The sequence below is a fragment of the Ictidomys tridecemlineatus genome, unplaced genomic scaffold (assembly GCF_052094955.1).
Source record: "Ictidomys tridecemlineatus isolate mIctTri1 unplaced genomic scaffold, mIctTri1.hap1 Scaffold_148, whole genome shotgun sequence".
NCBI classification, from domain to species: Eukaryota; Metazoa; Chordata; class Mammalia; order Rodentia; family Sciuridae; genus Ictidomys; species Ictidomys tridecemlineatus.
Window position 1 is genome coordinate 122,829 of NW_027521306.1, and position 19,376 is coordinate 142,204.

Consider the following 19,376-nt stretch of genomic DNA (forward strand, 5'->3'; position numbering starts at 1 on the left):
CATTTGGTATAGATGTGTAAGTTTTTTTCTGGACTGTAAATTATATTCCATTGATTTGAATGTCTATCATTGTGCCAATACCACACTGTTCTAATAACTGTACATCTGTTGTAAGCTTTAAAATTGGCAAGTGTGGGCCCTAAAACATTATCAATTTTTTTTCTCTGATTTTTTTTTTTGGCTATTCAAGGTCTCTTTCATTTCCACATAAATTTTAAGAGAAACTTGTCTTGTGAAAAGGCAGTTGAAATTTTTCGAAGGAATGCCTTGATTCTGTAGCTAAGTTAAAGGAGACTTTGTATCTATGTTAGTTTTCCATTGCTGTGAAAAAAATACAAGATTCATAAACTTCTGGGGAGGGAAGGTTTATTTTGGTTCATGGTTTCCAAGATTTCAGTCATGCTTGCTCAGCTCTGTTGCTTTGGGGCTACGGCGGAGCAATATATTATGGAAGAAGCACATGGCAGAAGAAAGCTTCTCAGCTCAAGGTGACTGGGAAGAAAACAAAGAGCTGCTTTTATACAAAGCCTCTCCTCCCAAACTCATTAAGCAATGAATCCATGCATAGATTAATTCACTCATTAAGTCAGAGCCCTCATATTCTATTTAACTCTCACAGGCCTGATCTGCACACTGATGCTTTGGGGACCAAGCCTTAAACACACGAGCTTTTGGAGGATACTTGATTCAAATTATAACAACATCTCAATAACATTAAGTCATACAGATCCATGAACATTGGATGTCCTTCTATTTTTTAGGACTTTTAAATTTCTCTTAATACAATTTATAGTTTTCAATATACAAATATTGCTCTTTTTCTAATGTGTGAATCATATTTACTCATTAAATATGATTTAATGAATTACTTTTTAATTCTATTATAAGTAAAATTGTTCTATTAATCTCAGATCATTCAATGCTAGTATATAAAAAAAACAATAAAATTTTGTATCTTATACCTTCAACTTTGCTGAGATTTTATATTGGCTTTAATAGTGTTTTTTTGGGTTCTTTGAGATTCTTCTACAAACAAAATTACATCATCTGAAAACAGAGATACTTTTAGTTCTTACCTTCCCATATGGATGTCATTTTTGTTGCCTAATTTCACTGGCTAAAACTTCCAATACAATGTTGAAAATAAACAGTAAAAGTGAATATCTGTCTTAATTCTGATCTGAGGGGGAAACTTTCAGTTTTTTTGCCATTAAGTACAAATTTAGCTGTGAGAATTTCATAGAAGCCCTTTATCAGTTGAAGAAGTTCTAACTTGAAAGAGTGGAGTGGAGTGTTTTTAACATGAGATAGTGCTAGATATTTTTTTCTTTCAGGACTGGGGATTTAATCCAGTGGTGCTCTACTGCTGAGCTACATTCCCAGCTCTTTTTACTTTTTATTTTGAGACAGAGTCTCACAAAGTTGCTGAGGTTGGCTTTAAATTTTTGGTCCTCTTGGCTCAGCCTTCTGAGTAGTAGCGATTGCAGATATGCACCACCACACTGGGATAAAAGCATGCTAGATTTTGCTGAAGGTTTCTGCTGTGTCTATTGAGAGCATCAAGTTTTGTTTTTCCTTTACTTTTTTGGTGAGATATATTACATTGATTGATTATCACGTGTGACACCATCCTTGCATTTCTGGCATATATCTCATGTGACTACAGTGTATAATCATTTCAATATACTGTTGTATTATTTGTTAGGGATTGTTGCACCTATATTCATAGGGAATATTGATCTGTAATTTTCTTCTGCTGTCTTTTTAAAATTCATTCTTTTTAGATATATAAGATAGTAGAGTAGATTCTGATATATTGTACCATACATGGAGTATAACTTATTCTAATTAGGATCCCATGCTTGTGGTTGTACATGATGTGGAGTTTCACTGGTCATGTATTCATATATAAACATAGGAAAGTCATGTCCAAATTATTTTACTATCTTTCCTATTCCCATTTTATCTCCCCTACTTTCACTCTCTTTTGTCTATCCCAATGAATTTCTATTCCCCACTTCCCTTATTGTGTGTTAGCATCTACAACTCACAGAGAACATTTAGTTTTTGTTTTTTGGGGGGACGAACTTATTTCACTTAGCATGTAATCTTCAGATTTATATATTTACTGGCAAATGTAATAAAGTCATTCTGTTTTGGTGACTGAATAATATTCCATTGTGTATATATACCACATTTTATTTATCCATTAATCTGTGGAAGGGCATATAGGTTTACACAATAGTTTAGCTATTGTAAAATGAGCTCCTATAAACATTGATGTGGCTATGTCACTGTGGCATGCTGTTTTTAAGTCCTTTCAATATATACTGAGGAGTGGGATAACTGGGTAAAATAGTGGTTCCACTCCAAGTTCTCTGAGGAGTATCCATACTGCTTTGCAGAGTGGTTGAACCAATTTATACTTCTGTGGTTTTTTTTTTTTTTTTTGGTCTGGCTTTAGCATCAGCATAATATTGTTTCTTCTTTTCTATTTATTTAATTTTTTGTTAAGTGTTTTAGAACAATTGCTGATAATTCTTTAAAAGTTTGGTAGGAGCTGAGGATGTAGCAGTGGTAGAGTGTTTTTCTAGTGTGCCTGAGGATGTGGGTTTGATCCCTAGAATGAAGAATAAAAGAAAAAGCTGAGCATGGTGGCACATGCTCGTAGTCCCTGCTCCTCGGGAGGCTGAGGCAAAAGGATATTTTGAATCAGAGTTCAAGACCAGTTTGGACAGCATAGTGGAAACCAGATCCAAAAAAAAGTTTGGTAGAATTAAGTACTGAAACACTCTGGCATTGAGCTTTTCTTTTTCGAAAGCTTTATATTTGCTGGCTCATTCTGTTTAATCTAATTCTATTTAGATTTTCTATTTCTTCAGAGCCAGTTTTGGTAGAGTGTGAGTTTCCAAGAATTGGTCCTTCTCACCTAGGTTATCTCATTAATTGGCATGCACTTGTTCATGGTATTCATTTATAACCCTTTTAATGTTGGGTGGCAGTTAAGTTTTCTTTTTAATTCTTGGCATTTAGTTATCGGAGAATATTTTCTTTTATATTTGGTCAATCTAGTTAAAGATTTGTCATTTTTTTGATATTTTCAAAAAACCAATTTTGGGCTTTGTTTATTTTCTTTACTACTTGTTTTCTATTTTGTTTAAATTTCCTGTATCTTGTTCTCCACTATTTCTTGTTGTTTTGGATTGAGTTTTCTCTTTTCCTGATTTCTTAAGATTAGAGGTTAAGTGAGGCATGGTGGTGCACACCTCCAGCAACTGGAGAGGCTGAAGGTAGGATTCTAAATTCCAGGCCAACAAGGGTAATTTAGTGAGACACTGGATCAAAATAGAAAGGCCTGGATATGTAACCCTGCATTTGATTCTCAGGACTGAAAAAAAATGCTTAAATGTTGTTCATCTGCGACCTTTCTTCTTTTAAAATGTTAATGTAAGCATTTACAGCCACAAATTTTCTACTACACATTGATTTTGCAGCATCTCATAAGTTTTGCTATGTTTATATGAGTCTTTAATTTTTTCTCATTTATTGTAATTACTCACAATACAGGAATCCATACTAACGTTTTGCTATTGGTTTTTTATATGTACTGCATCTTTTATTCCTTATGAATTTTTCATCACTATTTTCTTTCATGTTAAATAGCTATTTTTTAGTATACTATTTTAATTTCCTTGTTGTTTCTTTTTCTATATGGTTGTTTCTTACTGGTTGCCTTGGAGATTATAATTAACATCCTAATTTATAGCAATCTAGTTTGTAATAATACCAATTTAGCTTCAAATGTTTACCCCCCAAAACCCTGTTTTCCTGTGTATCTCTATTTCATTGCTTTTTTATGGTAGTAACTTTTTTATATTGACGATTGAATCCAGGGATACTTTACCTCTAAACTATATCCTCATTTCTTTTTATTTTTTATTTTTATTTTGAGACTCTGTCCTGCTAAGTTGCTGAGTATCTCATTAAATTGCTGATACTGACTTTGAACTTTCAATCTTCCTGCCTCAGCATCCCAAGTCCCTGAAATTACAGGGGAGCACCATCACCCCACACAGTGAATCTTTATGCTATTCTTGTAACTAATTACATCTGTGTACATTGTATGTCCATCAGCATAGATTTTTAATTTTGCATTTTGCATTGATTTTAAAAAATCACAAAAAAGGACTTAACATCTACATCAATATCATAAAGGTTATATATCAAAACCCCAAAGCTAACCTCATAGTAAATGGGGAAAAACTGAAAGCATTTCTTTAAAAATTTAGAATGAGATAAGGTTGTCAAATCTCAGCACTTCTTTATAATATAGTGTTATAAATTCTAGCCAGAGCAATTAGACAAGAGAAAAAAATAAAGAGATAAAAATAGGAAGGGAAGAAGTCAAATTATCACTGTGTGCAGATTATATCATTCTATACTTAGAAGATCCAAAACACTGCACTGAAAGATGGCTAGAGCTAGTAAATTTGGCAGAGTATCAGGTTATAAAATCATCATACAAAAATCAATAACCTTCCTATATACCAACAATGAATCTGCTGAGAAAGAAATCAGGAAAACAACTCCAAACACAAAAGCTTTAAAACCAAAACCAAAACACCTCCTCCCCACACAACTAAGAATAAATCTAAACAAGGAGGTAAAAGACCTCTGTGATTAAAAACTATAGAAAATTGGAAGAAAAAACTGAAGATGACACAAGAAGATGAATAGGCATGAGTTAATTTTGTTAAAAAGTCTATACTACTAAAAGCAATATACAAATTCAATACAATCTCCATCAAAATACCAATTACTTTCTTCAGAGAAGAACATTCCTAAAATTCATTTGGAAGACTAAACGACCTAAAGTTCCTAGTTCATATCCAGCCTTAGCCAGAGGCACAGACACGCAGGCCCCTCGGACCAGAGCCAGCGCAGGTGCCCATTGGTGGTGCCTTCAGCTCCTGTCCCTCAGGGAGGTCTAGGATTCACCTTAAGTGGAAGGACTGGAACCCTGGGAAAGGGCAGGGCAGTTCAGCCCCCGGGGCACTCGTGTGGCAGTGGGCTTTCTGGGATCCCTCGGGCCTCTCTGGCTGATCACCTGCACCTTGTCTCCTCCCCTTCAGTCAGACGGCCCGTGCTGACTGAGCACCTGCCGCGTGCAACCACCCAGGGCTTCCAACTCACTTTCTTTTCTGTTTTCTTTTACTTCATTTTTATTTTTTTGATACTGAGGATTGAACCCAGGGGCACTCAACCCCTGAGCCACATCCCCAGCCCTTGTTATTTAGAGACAGGGTCTCACTGTGTTGCTTAGGGCCTTCCTAAGTGGCTGAGGCTGGCTTTGAACTCGGGACTCCTGCCTCACCACTGAGCTGCTGGGAGGGCAACGTGCAGCAGAGGCCCAGCCCCCTGTATTTTCTTGACTCCTGGCTTTGGAAGTCATTTATGTGCTGATAACTGATTGTTGGCCTAACAGCACATGGTGGAGCTGGACCCGGACATTCCAGCCAGGCTGCTTGTCTTCTAACCCCAGTTCAGCCACTCACTGCTCGGGTGACCTTGAGCATGTGCTTGACCTCTCTGTGACCCAATTTCCTCTTGTGCCTGCCTCAGCGAGCTGCAGTAAAGGCACAGCAGGTAGCTCAGGCAAGGCAGCCAGGTGCGGGGTTTTGACCATGGGTCCTCGGCCTTGCTGAGCCTCTGCTTGGCTCCTGCTTGGCTCCTGGCACTCAGGGTTGGGTAACTTGGGGACTCTTCCCCAAGAGTGATGGGCTGGAGAGCAGCCACAGTTAGCAACCTCAAAGGCCAGCGCTGGGACTGCCCAAGACAGGCATCACTTCTAGGAGTGGAGCTCGGGGGCCTCCTAAGAGAGGGGCTAGGAATCCTGAAAAATAACAGAGAACTAGCTAGCGGAGGGCTGGGCTGGCTCTGCTGGGAGGAGCCAGTGGACGTTGGGGCAAACGAACCAGTCGGTGGTCAGTGTGAAGGAGCTGGAGGGAGGATGGCAGGGAGGGGGCGGGGGAGGCCAGTGGTGGCTGCTCCTTGGGCAGTGCCTGCCCGCGTTGGCTGCGTCCCGGCAGTTGGCGTGTGTCAGCTCACACCTCATCCGGTGGATCTTAGGGTTCCAGCTGCATCCCGTGAGGCAGAGCACACCCCGAGCTCAGGCTTCTTCCCAGGCCGCGTGGCCCAGGAAGCGGCAGAGCTGGGTTCCAGCTGGGCACCTGGCTCTGGACCTGAGCTCTGGAGCCCATGCTAAGCCAGCCCTGGGGGATGCCTGCATGGGGCTGAAGAGCTTGCATCTTACCTTGAAGGCACTAGAGTCTCAGATTTTAGGAAGTGGGGTACAGAATGAATTGGAAGGGGTAAGGGGATCCACCAAGAAAACAGTCCCACAACTCAGGTGGAAGGCGCTGGCCCCAGACCAGGTCGTGGTGGTACACTTGGGTGATGGGGTGAAGCGTGGAAGAGGCAGGCCCCAGGGTTGGAGAGGGTTTAGAATCAGGGCGGGGCAGCCCTCCAGGGTCGGTGTCCTTTCCAAAAGAGGAAACGGGAGGAAGGGGGTGTTGTAAGAAGAACTGCTGGCTCCAGAAAAGCAGGCCAGCAGCAGCCCGGGGCGGCGATCACAGCTGGCTGAGGGTTTGGAGGCAGTGACAGGCAGGTGTTCTCCGACTCGCAGGCTAGACAAAGCCACCCAGTGAAGGAGTAGAGAAATGGCAAGCCTGGTAGTGTCACTCAAAGGGACCAGGGGGGCTTGGAGAGAGCCAGGGCGAGACCGTCCGGGTGCTGGGGGGGCCTCTGGGTCCCAAAGGCTAATAGTGAAAACACGGGTGCACTCAGTTGACTGTGGGGGTGAAAGCAAGCCATGGGGGCAGAGGAGCACATGCAGACAGTGCCACGGTACCGGGGGACCAGGGTGTGGAGCCGTGTAGATAGAACTGGGGGGAGGTGGGAACAGGTTTTCAATGGGGAGGGCCCCATCAAATGACCCAGCCTTAGAGTGAGGAGTATGCTAATCAAAGAGAGGACTGACTCTACTGGAACCATCAGGTCATTCGAGACTGGCCAATGGAGAGATCTGAGGACAGGTGACTTCGAAAATGAAGATGATGTACTCCAGCCGTCCTTCACCTGACACACCTGCTCCTGCCCGGCCCACCCCGCAGGTGCAGTTGATTCTGCGGATGGTATCAGAAGACCTTGTATGGTTGGCCTTCCGAGGGGTCATGGTCAGGTGATACCCATCCCCATGATGCCCCAGCCTTTCATGGAGCCTTACTGAATGAGTCCTTAGAAGCTTGTCACACTGAGTAAATCCATCTCTGTCAGGGAAAGAAATGTGGTAGGTGCACGGAAGGGTGGCACTCTTTCCCCTGGCAGCCTGAAGAATTTCCTGTGGGGGTTTCCACAGAGATGGCATTGTTGGTCACCCAGACTGGAAAGAAAGCAGGAAAGCCATGCAAAGGTAATGACATGGACCTCTGGGACCTCTGCCATGAATGCCCAGCCCTCCTGTCCTGATGGCCATGGGAACGGCTGCCATAACAGCAATGGTGGCCAAGGACCTCTGCTGTCCTCCAGGGCTGGGAGGCCAGCGCCTGTGCCTGGTCCATACATCTCCACCCCACATCACAAAAAGGTCTGGTGCATCCGGTGGCCAAGCCTGGCTGCTCCCTCAGCCCCACCTCCTCTCATCTCCGCAGATTTTCTAAGTCTCATTTTCTCATCAGTAAAATAGGAGTCTTCATTCTGACTTCCCAGAGCTGTTGGGGAAATGAGAAAAGAGACTGTGCATTCATGTTTCCTGGTGCCTGGTCACAGGAGACCTCGACACACATTGCTGGCCGCCCATGGGACTTCTTCATCTACTAACTGATGTGTGTGGTGAGAGTAAAGGGATGAGGGTGTTCCTGGGAGTGCCTTTCAATTCCATCTCTGCTGGTCAGGATCCAGCCAGCAGCCAGAGCAGGGAACACAGGACGACACTGCCAGGGCTCTCCGCTTGTCACTCCCGCGCCAGCTTTACCATAGCTTGGCAGCTCAGCCCCCTGTAGGCATCTTGCAGTTCTCTCATGTATTCTCCCAGTTTCCTTGACAGTAGAGACTTGTTACCCCTGCCACAGGGTCAGGGACGTCAGGCCATGTGCTCTTGGGACATAGCACATGAGCAGGTACCTCAGTCCAGGTAGAATGTGGCCGGCACCAAGGCATACCTGCCCTGCCCAGGAGGGGAGACAGGTCCTGGGATCATTTGTTTTCAGCCCTTGATAACCCAGAGACCTGCTCCCTGCAGAGGCCAGGGCTGAAGCACCAATTGGAGGTACCTGAGGGTAGTAGTGGTAGGGAGAGAACAGGCTAACAACCCTGGCAGCATAAGCAGCTGAAAGGGGGTCCAGTCCCCTTTCCAGGTTCAACCAATGCCTGATAAATTATGTCCCATTCATTCCCCCTTCTCTCCTTGAGCTTGCTAGCTCTGCACTCAGCTGAGGATCTTCCTGAGCAGTTCAACAGAGGCACCAATGAAAACTGCATCAGGTCGCACATAGTTTCCCTTTTGGATATTCTGGTGGGAGATGAACTTGGGGTATCCAAAGCCGAGATAACTCTCAGCTAAGGAGCCTCACTACGTGCCTGGCTTTTGGAAATTTTTCCAGTTTGGGTCAGAGTGGAAAGTCTCAATGACATACTATGGCTTAGCAAGCCCTGGGTCGCTCTGATCTAGCAGGGAGAAAGTGACACAACAATCAAAAGGCCACTCAAGGAGATTATCAAAAGTGCCTGGCAGCACACGAATGTACAGACACAGATGTGTGCCCTCACCACTGCCATTGCCAATGAGCAGTGCAGACACTTGTAGCTTGTAACCATACTTATGTATATAGAAGTCTGGGCTGTAGCACTCGAGTTGGGCTTGGCCTTGGCCTCTTGTAGCCTCTGACCATAGCAGTCATTCTTCCAGATGAGCATGCCATCACTGCCTAGTGATAGTCCCTACAGCTCTCTATGCAGCTCCTGCAGCTCCTGCCACTGCCGGCTCACCAGGGCACACATCATAGCCAGATGTGGCTGCACACTATCCTCCATGTACTGCACCATTGCCAGCTTAGGACACTGTTGGCAAAGCCCCAGGAAATGAGGGAAGGGAGGACTGTTACCAAAAGGGGAAAGCTCAGGGGTAGCAGGTGCCAAACTCTGCATGAGGAAGACAGGGTGCTAGGAAGAACCTGCAGCTGAACAGCAGGAGGAAGGACCTCAAAGAACTAAACTGCCAGGAAACCTAGCCTTCATCTAGGACTTCATGGGCTAAAGAGGGGTTGACAGGAAAAAGGGGCATCTCACCTTGTGCTTGCAACAGGTCTTTGAACAGGCATAGCACCAAGGCAGTGCTACCCCTGTCCTTCAGATGATTTGGCAGATCCTCCTGAGCCACAGTGCCCACACCACACTGGTTAGGGCAGGGAACAGGCAGCCTTGGGCACTGGTACTGGTGACTCTGGATGGTGTTAAAGACAAATTCCTTTGTGCAATAGGTACAAGGCTGGGTGCACTTGAGGCACTCAGAAGTGGCATCCTGGACCAGCAGTCGCTGTATCATGTGGGCACCACACTTGCTCTCACAGTACACACTCTCTTGGGGGCACATACCCTCATGGCTCTCATAGTCTTCCCCACTGAAGTCACAGCCACAGAACTTGCACTTGAGGTGCCGCTTGAGCCAGTCGTATTGCAAGTGTGCAGGCAGATCAAAGTGACTCAGCTTGGCAAGACAGCCATTGGGGCAGGGAACTACATTGATAACCATCACAAATACTGGTCAGACACTTCTCCTCTAACAGAGAAGAAAGCTTCTAGGATAAATGGTTAATTACAGGTCTGGAACAAGAAAATAAATGATGTGCTTGAAACATCTTGTTTTGTGAGAAAGTGAAAAGTAGTCCAGGATGAATGGGAACAAATCCAAAAGATGTGTAATCATCTTTAAATGGCAGCTGATGTTTATATCTGGGGTATGTGAGTACCAAAATGATAAGCTTCATCTTCTTGCCCACTTATAGTTGTTTTTGCTATATTTGTTTTTGTAGAATCAATAAAAATATCATCATTTAGCTACCACATAGTAATAATTTGACACAAGGAGAAATCATCTATAAAATATTAATTCTAGTGGGTGAAAATTTAAGGACCAACCAGATATTTAAAAAGTCACAAATATCACCACCCCAAATATTTATAAATTATAAAGGGAAAAAAAATACTAGGTTTATAATGGAGCAACCTGGCAAATACTTCTTAACCAAATAATTAGGCAACACTAACCAGTGATGGAACAAAGTGACATTACATACTTCCACAGTCTCTTGTGCCTCTGTTATTGAGGCCCCAGATATTTGCTTATTCTTAAGTGGAGGCTAACTCTAGATCCTAGAATTTTTCCACCATTAATAGAGGCTGACCATAGCTTGTGACCATGTCTGTCAGTGCTGCCAGAATATGCTCTAGTGTAAGAACTAGGCATTGTATGAATGATGGTCTTCCTCTAATGGCATAATCTGAATCCACTGATGAGAAAACAATGTATGATTCTAAACTGAAAGAAAATTTACAAAACTACTACTGATGTACACCATTCAAATCATAGATATCATAAATAGCCCAGAAAAACTCAGTAATTGCCCCAGATTAAAAGAGACAGAAAAAAATGAGGCTACTGGACACAGTGAATAATTGATATTAAAATTTCCCAAAATTGGATTTATTTTGGTTCAAAGACAATTGTTGAAATAACTGTCAAATTTTGAATAAGGTTTGTAGAGTAGATATTCATAATTTAATTTTATTATTATGTACCTTTTTTTTGAAATGGAGAAAAAGAGATAAAACAAGTTAATAAAATAGTAACATTTGAGAAATGTTTCCTAGGGATTCTTTGCACTACTATTATAAATCTTCTATAAATCCGAAACTGTCAAAAGAGAATATTTGTGAAAGAAAAATATTTCTTTAAAATGTTAGAAAGTAAAACATACTCAATAAAATAAACTGTGGATCTCTACAGGTATAATTAAATAAAAAATTTAGTGGTGGATGATTACAAAGATATTTATAGTCTCAAACTCTCTCCCTACAAAAAATTTAATTACAAAGTAAAATACTGCAAATATCACCTTAATAACCAATATTAACATCAGCAGTAATGAGGATATTATATGTCACATGATGTGACTCAAAGAGAAAATAAGAGAATTGATTCTGTGATACACTTGACAAAAAACGTGTAATCTAGATTCAATCATAAAGAAACCAGAAAATCCATTTTAAGCACATTCTACATGCTTTCTTCCTGAAAAGATTCAAAGATAAAGAAGAGACTAAGGACCATTTGAATCTGAAGGCATTTCTAAAATACAACAATAAATTTCATTTCATGCCTCTGAATAAAATATTTTGCCATAAAGGACAATATCAGGTTACTAGCAATGAATGAAAATGATTTGAGGATTAAGTGGTTGAAGGCATTATGATAGAATGTATTATTGTTTTGAGAAAAAGCAATTGCTTAATGTTTTTGCCTTTTTCTTCATATAATCTTGAAATAAATAGTAAATTTGCAGGTACTTTTGTCCACTGAAACATTTTAAAGTAAATTGCTGACATATGACATCATTCATGATACATTTAGTTTTTACTACAATCAGATCATGCTAGATAACTACAATACAGCCTTTATTATAAAACTGATATGATTAACAAGTATTCTGTTACTTGGTAACATTTGAAAAACTCATTCATAAGGAATGAAGGTTATATTGTAGTTATGTAGCATGTTCTGACCTGTAGAAAATACTAAAAATATCATGAATGACAGCATATGTCAACAATTCACTTTAAAATTATTCAGTGAACAAAAGTATTTTATATTAGAAACTGAAACTTCACTATTATTTTCCAAGATTGTATAAACAAAGAGAAAAGAAAAAAAAGTATTAAGCAAACACTGATTTTATTAGAAACAAGTCTTAAGTCAATGCTTCAAATTAAAAATTATAAAAATTGAAAGGCTGTGTGTTTGATGGCAGTATAATAATTCTAATAAATTAACCCATTAGTGAATATAGTAATGGAATATCAAAGTAATGTTACCTAAATCTCTGGATCCATATTCAGGGATACATTTTTTAAAATACAAATAATCTATCATTAATGTGATATTTAGATTCACCAAATTAGTGTTGACCATTTGCTTGTTGAATGAAGTTTAAATGTTAGCATTTAGACAGTTTGAAAACATCTCAATAAAAACTGATTTGCACATGCACTTCAAATTTTCTTACAGATGTATATAAAGCTTCATATTTCGAGAATTTCATCATCTATATTATACACACATCTATTTCAATAAAGTTTTAACATCATACATTTCATCAAACAATACAAATATTATATCAACAGTCTAAAAACACAATATTAGTTTTCATATGCTTTTTCTTAATATATCTATATCCTTATGGTTTTTTCAAAAGTTGATCTTCTCTTGGCTTATTAGTAATTGTTCAGGCAGAAGCTCCCATAGTCAAGATTCAAATTTTGTAGCAAGTGGAGAGAAAAAGAATTATAGTTTGTCTGAAAGGTTTTATAAGCATGAATCAGTAAAAAAGTTGAGAACTTTTCATTCCTCATAAGAATGCAAAATAGATATGCATGTCAACAATACAAAATTACTATCAAAAGCAATATACTCACATTCTCATACACAGTTATCATTATGACTGTGTATCAGAGCTTTTGATTTTCCACCTCTTATGCATGAATTCGACAACCATATACTAGGGTATTCTGGCAAACACTGGGATAACAACATGGAAAGAATAATGGACACCCCTCAACAGCCATATACCAAAGCTTGAAAAGCAGGCAGCCAGGTGATTTCAATACGAATTCATTGGCATTATGACAGGGATAAAACAGGATATTACTGGAACACTAAGAAGGGAATTTTGTCCCAAATTTGTTTTAGTGTTTGAGGTCATTCTGTGGAACTGATATGTGAGGTAACACCTGAAAGAAAAGGAGAAATTGTGCAGAGGCAGAAGAGGTGCATGAAGACAATGAGATAAGAAAGAACACTTGGGGAATCACCAGTGGTGCAATGTCACTAGAAGCTAGAGCAAAGTGAAAGTAAAGCAAGTGAGGAGAGATAAAAGTTAATAACCTGACAAGAACCAGTTGATTTTAATTTTTTCCAAAAAAATTATACTTTTCTTGAGGGCAAAATATAAACTAATAACAGAGTCATGACAGGGTATTTAAATGCTTTACTGTTACTAGGTCAGTCTGGGCTTTTGGCCATAAATCATAGAAAATGGGTGATGCTGTTGTTTTCCACAGAAGAATTTCAGCATGCAGGGTGAGAGTTTCATAGTGGGGCAGAAGTGAAAAAAGAGGGAGTTTCAAACTTACAATCCTTTATATGTTGATTTTCAGACTTGGAAAAAGTACATAGATCTTTAATTGTAATTGATTTCTTCTCAGAAGTTATGACCAAAATTTTTGAAGCACTTGGTTCATTATAGGTGTGCACTTGATGAGAAATGTGTGAAAATATGTCAACTCTTGTATAAGTGTCATTATGTAGAGTGTTCTTTGTATAAAAGTTGTTCACTTATTAATTCCCATAACAGGGTCAGAAATAGATTACTGATAATAGTATTTATATTGCAGTGATAATAATAATGTTATACCCAATTCCTTTACAAATGAATAAAAACAAATGATTTTTATTGACAGAATTCCCATTCTTGTTTTTCTCCTTTTTTTTTCTTTTTTTAAAGTGAAATTATTTTAAACAAAATGCTTACTGGTGCATTTAATTATACATAATAGTGGAATTAATTATTAAATATTCACAGATTCACTTAAAATAATTTGATCTTTATCTCTAGTACATTTTTCCTCTCTTCCTCTCCCTTTACCTTTGAAGGCATTCTACAGTGATTAAGAAGACATATTTTTGTATCTTGATAGAACAGTGTTTTTTACACTCTCATATTAAGGCTAGCATGATATGGCCAATTAATGTTCCATAAGGAAATCTAGAAACTATTAAATTAAGTTTAAGTAAACTAGTTTATTAATAAGTAAAAAAATAAACATCACTTTCTCCCAGAAATTATTAGACAATAATTGATCTCCCTTTGCATTGTTTCTACATTTACACACTATTTATCACTGTTTTGTAAAATAATCAATTATCTCATTTTTCTGGTAAGGACTAATGAGTACAACTTATACTTTGTAGCCTGCATAACAACTGAATTTTTTTGTCTTTTTGTACATGGTCATTCAATTTCATGACTCTCAAGCACTTCAAATCTGATTCTTTCATTTTTTCTGAAATATATTTATGTAAGATAACACATGTGTTATTAAATTACATTTTTTTGTATTAAAACCTAATTATTTCTGTCAAACCTATTTGAATGCAGCATTTTCTTTATAAAATTTAGATTTGTTCTGTGATTTTTTTAGGTCAACAATCCAAATAAGTGATTAAAGTTGAGGCCATATTTAAAATAGACATGCATGACTTCACTGTGTTTTATGAAGACCATCAAAATGCCATGGAAGCAGGGTGTGCTATTGATCACCTGTAATCCAAGTGGCTGAAGAGGCTGATACAGGAGGATCTTGAGTTCATGCCAGCCTTAGCAACTGTGGGGCTCTAAGTAACTCAGTGAGACCCTGTCTCTAAATAAACACAAAATAGTTCTGGGAATATGGCTTAGAGGTCATGTGCCCCTGAATTCAATCCCTGGTACCAAAACAAACAAACACACAACATCAAAAACATCATGGAAACTCTAAATGAAGAAGCCATAAAATAGGTATTATAACAATAATAACACACAATGAAAGCAAGAGGCTTTTATTTTTTTATTTTCAAACAGATATTTCATTATTGTAATATTTGTTTTGATTAAAAAATGATTAAATATTATGGACGTATCTTGAAATGGGTTCAACATAATTGAACATTGTTTTTCTTGTCAGCTTTTAAAAAATATAGCCCATCATTGTTGATATAAGATTTGACATCTCCACATGAAATCTTAGAATCAAGACAATCCCATAGATATACTGAAGGGCTTCTGTTAAAAAATGCAACCCTAACTCTAACCCTAACCCTTACCCCAAACCAACCCAGAAAGTTGAGGAAAGCACTCAATGTGGAATAGTGGAATGAATCTAATAATTTTTTTTCTCTGTATGCATATGAACATACAACACTGAATTTCATCTTCATGTATATCGATAATCCACTAAAAATGCAAATAGCTATAGGATAGAAAAGAAGAAGAAAGAGATAGAGAAAAAGAAAGAGAACACATGGGAAGCAGGGACGATAAAGTGGAAGTACTGGTCATTGAATTAGAGCACTTTATAGTTTTTGCTTGTTAAATTATGTCAAAATTAACCTCAATATTATGTGTATCTAAATACACTATTAAAATTTTCATCAAAAAAGAATAATTTAAAAGTTGCTAGAAGAGTTAGTGAAAGTATTGTGGTGCAGTTGTAGAGTACATGCCTACACCTGTGAGGAATTGGATTCAATCCTAGCACCACATAAAATAAATAATCAAAATAAAAGTATTGTGTTTATTTACAACTAAATAAAATATCTTTAAAAAGAGCAGGTGGAAATTCTAAGTAGACACTGAGATTACAGTAAGGTTACACACAATATAAAGAGTAAGAGAAGAGGTAATGCATGCAATTATATGTTTGTATTTACTCAAAAGAATTGTACATATTTCTAGGAAGGCTTCAAACTTGTAAGTAAAGCAATGTAGGTGGATGAGAGACAGCAATCAGAGATGAATGATTTTGCAAGTAACAATGCTGCCTCCTTGAAAGACTCTTCTTGGAAGATTCTTGAGGATGCCATTAGAAATATTGGTATTTTAAAGGTAAATAGAGCAGATGATCTATACCATAGTTTATTTGAATACCAAAGCCATTTTAATATGTTGAAGTATATTAAATTATCATAGTTTTCTTAAAAATATGCAACCAGAAAATTTTAGTAAAGCTAGAAACTTCATATTTAGAGAAACAGTTCAAGGACTTAAAGATGTTTTTAAGCATTTACTACTGCCATATGTACATTCTACCCATTACCTAGATAAATTAAGCATTTGGCACTGAGCCAATTCAGAGCAACAATCACTGGTGCAGAACAAGATAGCTGGGTTGGTGATCAAGATAGATTAAAGCTGCTGCCAAGAAAGTAGGCTCAGGAATTTGTTACCAGGGGTTTGAGAGACTCCTGCCTATTTATTCTGTAATTTACAAGCCCCAAAACTGACTATGAGAATATTTTTAACCACTTTTCAATTTATATTTCCCTTCATCCTGTGATTATCTTTCCCTTTTTCACCAGTATGACAATGTAAAGAGGAAAAAACTATATAGAATATTTTGTCTCTAGGTATCATCTAAGGATAATATCAAAGATCAAAATAAAAGCAGTAAATCTATTAGGTGTCAGAATTTGCAGAGTGTAGTTATAGCCACACTGGAAACTAAGGGTTTATGTTATAATCATTTAAAAATCATTAAACTTGTTCATGTTTCCATGTAATGGAATACTTAGAAAAATTTTTGTCAAAATATAACCATCTGAATTAGAAAACTTCAAAAATACCTAACTGAAAGTCTAGTAGAACAGATTTCACACAGGAGAAAACTAAGGAAAAAAGGTTGATAGTTCACTTAAAAATGTAAAATGCAAAGTGTGGTGAGAGATAAACTTTCTAGACAAATATTTCAAAAATACACTAATTTCCTAACATTGCTTCAACAAATTATATGGTCTAGTTAGCTTTTGTATGCTATTGATCTCAGGAACCTGTCTCAAAGTTATGCACTAGAGACAAATTAATGAGATTAGGTTGCTATCTTTTATTCTAGGTTTTGAGATACTTATAAAATTTGGATTCTTCTATACAAATGTGCCTATATTCTTTCAGTTGTATTTCTTAGAATTTTCCTTCAGATTCCAGATTGCTAATTCTGATGTGCATCTGACTTTTTATTGAAGCAAAAGTAGTCTTTCTTAACTGCTCTGTAATTTCTGCAGCTGCTGCTTGTGTCTATAGAAAATAAAAATAATATATTTTAAAATCAATTAGAATCCAAATAATTATTACGTGTTTGTTTCATTTAGTTCTGAGTCAAAACTTCAGACAGCAATTTTAAATGTGAAGAAAGAAGATGCTAGACTTTAAACTTCTGTCATCAGTATCAATTACACTAAATCTGAACTAATAATAATTGAGTTCTTCCTCTCCTCCTTTTCCTCTTTAACCCCTGCCCGCCCTCCTCCCCATCCTCCCTCCCCCTCTTGTCTTCTCCACCTCCTTTCTATTGTGAATGGAACCCAAGGCCTGGAACAGGCTAGGATAGGTATCTACCATTGAAGTGTGCTCTCAGTCATGAATCATTCTCATGTAAGTACTGAGATCATCTGACAATTTAAAAAAAATAGAATTATTTCAAAACATAAAAGTTGAAAATTTTAATCTAACAATTTAAAAGTATATTATATTTCTATATCACATTTTTTTCTTTTCTCCTCATAGTCTTATTTATGCCCACTATTATCCAATATCACATGATTATTTTAAGAAAATCATTACTCAGTTAAAATTAGCTATAAGAATAATGTAAACTGAGATATTTGAAGGAGGCATCAAATGTATTCTTCCTTTTAGAAATCTACAAAACATCTTTCCTCAAGAGGTATAAAGTATACATACAATGTATATATCCAAAATACAATTTAAAGTGAAATGAATTAAAGCACATTACAGATAAATAAGATAGCCTGTAAAACCGGAAGTACTCGTTTTGGCTTCTCCTCTAAATTCCACCTTGCTTGTTTTAAAAATCACATATGCATGGTACTCTGACATCATTCTACTATTCTGCTCCCTGTGTGCCTTGGGAAGTTTCCGACATTTTCTTCCAACTTGTTTTGATTTCTGTCTATCTTTTTCAAACATATCTTGTATATTTAAAAAAATTCAAAATCACAAAAATATGATTTTTTTTTTCTACATGAGGTGGGGTCTGTGGCCTGTAGGTGCCCTAGTTTTTTCCTCTTCCTGAGTTTTCTTATTCTTTTTGGGAGATCATGGTATTGTATATTGAATCCAGATTACCTTTACCACTTAGCTACACTCCTGATACTTTTTGATTTTTTTTTTATCTTTAGACAGTTGATGAGTGTGATATTGAATTTGTGCCCCAGTCTCCTGAGTTTCTGGTGCTATAAGTTTGTGTCACAATGCCTGCATACTCTTGAATGTTCTAAATTGATGGGAAGCAAAATTTCAAATCTAGAACACTGTCTTCCAGACTAAATATTGTGTGTATGTGTGTGTGTGTGTGTGTGTGTGTGTGTGTGTGTGTGTGTGTGTGTGTGTGTATGCGTGTGCCCACATTCCCAATGACAACTTCACATTTTCCTGGTATTATCAATTATTTTTTACATATTAAATACAAAATGAGCCCAGTATTTTTATTTGTTTTACTAAAAGCTGCGTGAAATGTTTTAAAGGATTGTTTTCCTTGTGGGGTGCAATGACAAATGCATATAATTGCACAGATTACATTTTCAAGGTCAACGTGAGAAAGTTAGACAATGGGAAAGTCAGAAAGACTTTTCTCAAATTTTAAAACAAGGACTGGATATGTACCTCAGACTTACCATGCTTCTTTTTCAAATTCCCAGTATCCTAGAAAAACTCAACATCAAATGTTTGATTTCTTGTTTGTTTATGAACATTTTCATGATAGAAAATTGGAGAAGAATCACTTAACCTTTGAAAAAAATGTGTCTCTTTGTTTTTTCTTTGTCTCTCCAAAAGCAGTCACATTGTCAAAGTGTCTTTGTGCAGAGAAGCCCTCTTGTGAAATTTATGTCAGAGTGTTCTCATTCCCCATTCTGGTATTTTCCTGGTACTGTATTTCAGAACTTTCTGATATGAGGATCCCACAGCTGGAATATTTTATGTCTTTTGAGAGTCTTGTTCATGTCAATATTTGGATCTTTTCTTGTTAAAGATAAGTCTAAATATAACAGGTATATTTTCTCAGAAAAGTAGCTGAAAGAAAATTTCAAATTCCACTGCTTTAAAAAAATGTCTCCACTAAATTACTATTCTAGTATATTGTGAAAGTGTAGCCCACTTCCACATTTATATAATTGTTTAACTTTTATATAGTAGCCATTCTAACAGTTGTGCTTTGGCTACAGAAGATCTTACACTTGGCTGGTGCACTAAAACTTTGTTGCTCTTAAAAAT

General features: G+C 37.8%; 1 pseudogene; it reads right to left on the reverse strand.

Annotated features, from left to right (window-relative positions):
* Window positions 1–8,485: 8,485 nt before the first annotated feature.
* Window positions 8,486–9,808, reverse strand: LOC144372713 (TNF receptor-associated factor 4-like; annotated as a pseudogene).
* Window positions 9,809–19,376: the final 9,568 nt, after the last annotated feature.